An 8,021-nucleotide genomic window follows, 5' to 3' on the forward strand; every position below is an offset into this window, starting at 1 on the left:
CAGACAAACACCTTGCCCTGCTGGACTATAGAACAACACCCCTTGAGTCAGGAGGCCTCTCACCAGCCCAGCTACTCATGGGAAGGAGACCACGGAAGAACTTACCAACAGCCCGTCAACTCCTTGCCCCAACAGCCGACGACCCCCCGAAAGTCAAGCACCTGCTGCCAGATCATGCCAAGGACATCCAAAAGTCCCATCGCAAGAAAGCAGGTAAACATCGCATCGATCTCAAATCAGGAGATGAAGCCAGGATGCAGCCCTTTCCTGGTAGCCACACATGGACACCAGCTGTTGTGGTCCAACAGCACAGTGCTCCCCGGTCCTTTGTGGCGAGCAGCGGAGACAAGCAGTACCGTCGTCGTACCAGCCAACATCTCCGCCACAGCACTCCAGTTGTCAACTGTTCCCGGCACTGGACACAGAAAGAGCCATGGACTGAGCCACCAGACCATGCTGCATGTGAGAAGCTGTTTTCCACTCCATCTGAGCAGCCTCACTCCCCTCCCAGACATGTGAGCCATGCCCAGGCTCGATCAGGTGAACTGTACATCACCCGCAGAGGGAGGACTGGCAAGCCACCTAACAGACTTACCTTGTAGGTTAGGACTAGGTGTGGTAAGGACACCTACGGAAGTGAAGTGCTGGTAACCTCTCCTTCCTAGCTATTGTTATTACAATGCTATTTATTATTCTCTTGTGATTTTCTTAATACACTGGACACTATAGTGATGCCAATATTTAATGAACATCTATTGCTCCTATTTATGATAATTTATTACTCACTTTAGTACTGAACACTTAATTGATGCCAGTGTTGTTTAATACATTTTTAAATTAACTTATTTAAAGTACTTAAATTAATACAGTTTACAGTTGATAGAGTAACAAATGAATAAATGATGAATGGTGTGAATGAGTAAACAGTAAACACAGATAGCAATAACTTAACACATGAGTTAGTCCACATTGATTTTGATAGATTCTAGTGATGTCTTGTTTGTCTTGTTAATGGTTAAGAAGGGAGATGTAATGTATGCTCATTTATGATACGCTATGACCCCACGGAGTACCCGTAGGTCCAGTACTGATTATCCCCATAGCAACCAGTTTGTTTGTATACAATAAATCTTATGGCACTCGATCCAGTACGTGTCCTGTGAATGACTACGAGTACATTACACATAACAAATATATTAATTGGGGTCTCATATCAGTAATGTCTTTTGGAAGGCTGTTGCTTGCTTATAGCAGCAATATATGATGTATTGCCAATGACACAATCCAGTGCCATTAGAGTAATTAACCACTATGGTCTTGTTTCCAAGCAGGACTTCATATCAAGGCAGATACAGAGACTCATCTCAGTGTGGTCTGGTCTTTGAGCTGACTGAAAGTGTGTATACGTGTGTGTGTGCGCGTGTACATGTGTGCGTGTGGGAGAGAGAGAGAGAGAAAGAGAGAGACAGAGAGACAGATTAACAGACAGACAGACAGACAGACAGACAGACAGACAGAGACAGAGGGCAGAATGTGCCTGTGGTGATTGTCAGAGCAAGCGAGAGAGAGAGAAGCGAGAATTTATAATAGCACACAGGGTTCTCACATCCCAAAACTCTAAGGTCTGGCACCCTGCATGTCTCAATTGTGTGAGAAGCAATCCAAGCATACCCGATCACTTCTCTTTTCCCTCTTCTGACACAGGGGTTTGGCAGCACACACAAATCGATCACAGTAACAATAATCACTCAGACATCCTTCACAACATTCTTTTCCCTTTCTTTTTCATAATATACTTGTGAAAAGAAGAGCAGAGCACCACATATGTGGTTTCAGCTGAAAGGAACTTCAAGCAGAGGGGGCTTGCAGATATTGTAGACAGAAAAACAAATACAAGCCCCAGGTGACAGTGACACAACAGGCCTTAAAGCTCTCAGACCTTTGAGGATATTCTGTGATGTCCTGCAAGTACATTATAAAGTGGGGGGAGAGGGACCTTTCGTTTTATACTTTTGGCAGACTTGTCAGGTAAAACTTGCCTTTTATCACACATTTGATCCAGCCAGTTGATGAATCACCTCATCATAATAACCAACCAAGACAGATAGTTCCGCTGTAATCTGCGAAGGAGAAGGAGAAGTCACTTGTTAGAAGATGTTGAAAACAAGGTAGGGGAGCGATTGCAACTTTGTGAAACCTTAGCTCTGACTGACACTTGCAGCCTTATGCTACTGCATACTTTCTGACAAGTGAGCTGGTATTGTCTTGCATCAATGCATGAGTGCATTGGCCACACCGAGGCCAGATGGTCCTGAGACAGCTCCATCCATCAGCCATGCAGCCTGACAGGACCCATCATGCAGCACTAGAGCCCATCCAATACCTGACAATTGGTGTGCATGAAATCAGCGTCTAGAAAGTATGTTTCACCCACCTGTGCAGTGGCGTACGGACTCCTGCTGCATTGTTGTTGTGAACATGGTTCAAGTTACCGGGGGACTCGGGGGATCCTAGATCACCCGGAACAGCCACATAGTTGCCATGTGGACTAGCAAGAAGGCATTGGATGGAGAGTGAAGGTCGTGAGGAAAACAAGTGCTGTGTGCCCTATAATTGAAATGCTGTGTGCCCTATAATTGAAAACGAAGCAAGAGTTTCTCACCTACTACAACACAGAGATATTTGTCAGTATGTTGCAGTAACAGGTGAGAAACAATGTGCTAGCTAGGCCTACTAGTGTCCCTAAAGTTTGAAAAGTATATTATTTAAAAGGTTAGCATTAAGCTTTGGGACATTGTTTAGTAGTAGTAGAGTAGAGTAGAGTAACTTTATTGATCCCCAGGGGGAAATTCAGGAATTCAGTTTGTCATACTGTATATCATTACCCATGTCTTATTGAGGGTACGCTAAAAAATCTTTGCACTCACAATGGGCCTAAAGCATTGCAAGCATAGTGCATTCACATATACACTACAGTTGCATAATTTGGCTATTAAAGGAAACTGAACAGCAATTAAATTGCTTAAATTGAGCATGAACATCACCTCAAATGACCTCATACAGTATACCCCTACTGAATTCCTAATCCTGGAAGAAATCTCAAGGGAGAGAGGGCTTATATCGACATACTTTACTGTATAGAGGTCATTTTGTGGTAGATGAAGACAGTATTGGTATTTTTAAACTAAACTCTGATGCCCCTGCTATATGAAGTATTGGTATTTTTAAACTACACTCTGATGCCCCTGCTGTTGCGAACGGCTCACATTCTATTGATTCCCACCTCAAAGCCCCGCTACAGTATGCTGTATCATTCAGAACCAGGGCCGGTTCTGGCTTATTTGGTGCCCTAGGCGAGTTTGATTTCTGGCGCCCCCCCCCCCCCCCCCCCCCCCCCTCCCTTTGAAAGAAAAAAAAAATCTTTCTTATACCTTACAGAACACAAGAGTAATATCCTTAGTAAACTTAACTAAATAGCATCAAGAACAATAACCGTTTTTCATCAAATGGATTTGTGGTTCTTTTTGACAGGCGACCAACACATCAGATTGAGTCGCATGAAAGTAGCTTCACTGTGTGGTGTGTTGGATGTGATGGTGGTGGGGCCCCCAACCCCAGATGAGAGGGAGGTTATCAATGTGTTTGAATTGTAACGTGAAATTGAAATGCCAGGAGAGTGATACAGTACATTTGCATGTAAAAATGCATGTGTAGACAATAAGCCTACCAAGGAGGTCTGCATTGATCTACACTATCTACAGCATCACAAAGCATGGCAGCATAACAATTTTAATAAGCTACACATTTGTGCTGTCTTCCAAACCAATTTCATTTCTGGACTGGAAATAGTGGTGCATTTGTGAGTAGGAGAATGAGAAGGGGGCTATCTATGTGTTTGGAGGGACAGGTTGAGAGAAAGGGAGAAGAGCTGTCACGCTATTGAATTTCATAATATACAAAATATAGTAAATAGCCTCACTTGTCTGCTGTGCATGGTTCTGTTACATGATTAATGTAGGCTATGTCATTCTGGTCTGGAGATTAATGTTTTTTTAAGCTTACAACAAGCAGGTAATTCATGTGGATGGAAGGAGATATGGCAGCTAAAATTGTTTTAAACATTGCACCAGTCTTACTTTACATTGCTTGTCAACCTAAGCAAGTATTATGATGTCAGGTGGGTGTTAGTGAGTAGTGAGTAGGCTACTAACAGCTACTTTACTGGATTTCATTGCTTGGCATACTTGGCTAATGTTAGCATGCTAACTAGCGATTTCTCTGATCAAAAACAAAGCTCTTTTTCTCTCTAATTCCAAATAGTAACCTCATAACTATTAGGCTTTCCATAATCACAAACGGTTGCTGATTAAATCACATAGTTCCAAAACACCCTCTGAAACTCCTGCATCATGCAATGAGTGGTTTAATGAGAACATAATAATCTCCATCCAGCAGAGCAGCACTACTGTTTGCGCTTGCCCCCTCTGTCTCTCGAGCGAGTCTCCAAATTCAAAATAGACCGCACGCTGTCACTCGTCCCGCCCCCTTTCTCAGAACTGTCTGTTTATTGGTTCACAGACTTCCCAGAGACAGTTGGAAGAGATATTACTATTGGCTGAGGGGCGCTTTGCCGTGAGGAGCGCTTTCGCCACTCTTTGTTGATTGCGACTTCATAAAAAAACTTCATATCGCAAAATTACGCATAGGAGAGCGCCATTTCGGCGCCCCTTCTTCACATGGCGCTCTAGGCGACCGCCTAGCCGGCCTATGCTAAAAACCGGCCCTGTTCAGAACCAGGAGTCTCTCTCTCTCTCTCTCTCTCTCTCTCTCTCTCTCTCTCTCTCTCCCTCTCTCTCTCTCTCACTCACACACACCCATATCAGAGAGTTGAACCATTCAACTATGGATTACCAAATTAATTTCATAAACTCTCTCTCTCTCTCTCTCTCTCTCTCTCTCTCTCTCTTTCTCTCTCTCTCTCTCTCTCTCTCTCTCTCTCTCTCTCTTTCTCTGAAAAAAATGTACTTGTTTTTATAAATTCAGACACCTTGCATAACAGATCCCTTATATCCACCGACAAAGGCCTTCTCCTAGTGCCCCGGTCCCGTCTTGTCAGTAAAGGAGACAGAGCCTTCGCCGTGGCAGCTCCACACCTCTGGAATGATTTGCCCCCCAACATCAGACTCGCCCCCACTACCTCTACTTTTAAAACGTATTTTTATACTTAAGCATTTGCTTCTTAGTTCTTACCTTTTTGCCCTTTAAGACCTTATATATTTATTTGATTTTATTATTATTTTTTTTTTACTTTATTTTATTTGTATTTACCATATATAGGCCTATATTTTCGCTTATTGCCCTTTATGCTGAAATTTGTTTGTTATGCTGCTGAAACTGTTTTACTGTTTTGATTAACATTTTAGTTAAACAATGTACAGCACTTTGGTCCGTTTTACTGTTTTTGAATGTGCTTTATAAATAAAATGTACTTACTTAATTACTCTAACATATTGAGGCTATCCAGCATGATGCAGTTCGGCCTAATTTTGAATTAAGATGATAAATCGAAAGAATAATAATATGATTACTGAGGTGGTTAGTGAGATGGTCATAGTAGAGATAGTAAGTAATCAAATCATCTGTGATATGAAATATTGTGTGTAATTGTTTAACAGAACATTATTGGCAGAAAAAAATCCAATATAGTGAAGACGCAGCACAGACTATTTTCTGACAGCTTCATGAGCAGAGACACAGATGGTGGTGCAGTAGTAGCTGAGTGATGATCAGCACACAAAAGCACAGTAAAGAACACCACGTAAAATCACAAGAAATTAGAGATGCACCGGATCCAAGATCCGGTTCCGGATCCGGCAGGATAACAAGGTTTTTCACAGGATCCGGGTCCGGCAGGATCTTAAGCAGTGGATCCGGTATCCGGTAGGATGCTAAAAATCAGGATCTGGTGCATCTCTAGTTTTACATAGCCTAGGCTTTTCAGACAGTCTTTCACAACCCCAATTGTGCATGGAATGAAAAACCTGTGGAAGCGGCCATTGCAGGCAGTGTGGCAGTAAGCCAATGAGTCTAGAAAATAGTTTGAGCCAATGTAATAAAAGGGCCCACATGTGCGAGTAGGCTATGTGTTTCAACCCTTTCGTAGGATCCGGTATCCGGTTCCGGATCCGGCAGGATTTTAAGCAGCGGATCCGGGATCCGGCAGGATCCTAACAATCAGGATCCGGTGCATCTCTACAAGAAATGGGAATGGATGTGTGTCTAAGTTTTTCCAATTGTGATGATGCAGCACAGATGACAACACAACAGGGAATCTTTTACAGCTTTTAGCATTTTGACTTCATTTCTGTCTAGTAGCACAATAGAGAGAGAGGCAGGAAATGCTGAGCCTCTTATTCACTTCACTTGAAAACCTGCTGCTACTAAGTATTGTACCCCAAACACAATTTTGTTGCCTTCTGAATCTTGAATCTTGAATCGTACCAGCCTACTGAGACACTGCACACCCAATAATAACTATAAAATGGCATATTTCGGATTCAACTCCACAACATCACAAGCACTGTGGCCACTAATAAAATAAAAGACTCATAACCTTTTTATACCACACACTCATCGGTCTCTAACAAAGTGTTATGTCCATGCAGAACACAATGTCCGTACAGAATACATCAACAATGTGAAAGAAGTCATATCGACTTCCTTGGAATTTCTGTAGTAGGCCTAGCTCTGCAGTGGTGAGGATGAATTACTGTACATTATAACATGGCACTGAACTGGGGTCAGTCGTGAGTGGACTAGCCCTCAAATCGCTGCAATGGTCAGTATGAGTTATATTATAACATGGCAATGAGCTGGAGTCAGTCATGAGTGGACTAGCCCTCACATCACTACAGCTGCACTCCTTCTTTGCCATGCACACACACACACGCACGCAGGCACACACGCACACACACACACACACACACACACACACACACACACACACACACACACACACACACACACTCACACACACACACACACACACTCACTCTCACGCCACCTATAAATAACCAGCTTGTGTTAGTGTGTGTGTTTGTGTGTGTGTGTGTTTGTGTGTGTGTGTGTTTGTGTGTGTGTGTGTGTGTGTGTGTGTGTGTGTGTGTGTGTGTGTGTGTGTGTGTGTGTGTGTGTGTGTGTGTGTGTGTGTGTGTGTGTGTGTGTGTGTGTGTGTGTGTGTGTGTGTGTGTGTGTGTGTGCATGTGCGTGTTCTTAAATCAAGAATTCACACACTTATGATAAATGATTGAACCCCCACAGCTGCCAGTACAGTCTGTTTACCCAGCTGCCTATTAAAGTCCTGGTAAAAAAACAGTGTTATTTTCATGTTCAGAAAAACGCAGACAAATTTGTTCTACACGTTTCACACAGAGGGTCCCACCGAGCTCAGTGTCGTGATGTATTTCATGTCAAACGCCTCAAAGCCACTGGCAATTAGACATCCCAGCGACTGTGAGGCATAGCCTAACTAAGGAAGTCGGCAGCCCTACCAGCTGCGGCCTTGTGACAGCCATAACTAATAATCAATAGGAGTAAATGGAGGCTGCTAGCGACATGTGGCATTAGCATGCTAGAGGTATTGCTCATCTCAGACAGACAGACAGCCTGTGCCCTCAGCAGCCCTTAAGGAGCATGTGGGAACGTGTGTCTTCCATCTGCCAGTTGTTTATCACAGTGTCCTCATAATGTCTTTATTTCTCTTTCCCTTCCTTCCGCCACTATAAAGTCTGTTGATGTGTCGCTTTAGTTCTTGTTCTCATGTCATAAGCCCGATTCGGACGAGACTTTTATTACCTATGGCCCCCCGCTAATTCGGAATAATTACGGAGAATGTCTGAGTTCTTAGTCCTGTGCGAATGTGCCATGTCCGTGATTTGTGAGGTAATAATTTCGCCGCGAATTACCTACTGTATTTCGGCAAAACACAGACGTCCTGGGGTAATTACACATAGGCGCGCCGT

The sequence above is a fragment of the Engraulis encrasicolus genome, chromosome 11 (assembly GCF_034702125.1).
Source record: "Engraulis encrasicolus isolate BLACKSEA-1 chromosome 11, IST_EnEncr_1.0, whole genome shotgun sequence".
NCBI lineage: Eukaryota > Metazoa > Chordata > Actinopteri > Clupeiformes > Engraulidae > Engraulis > Engraulis encrasicolus.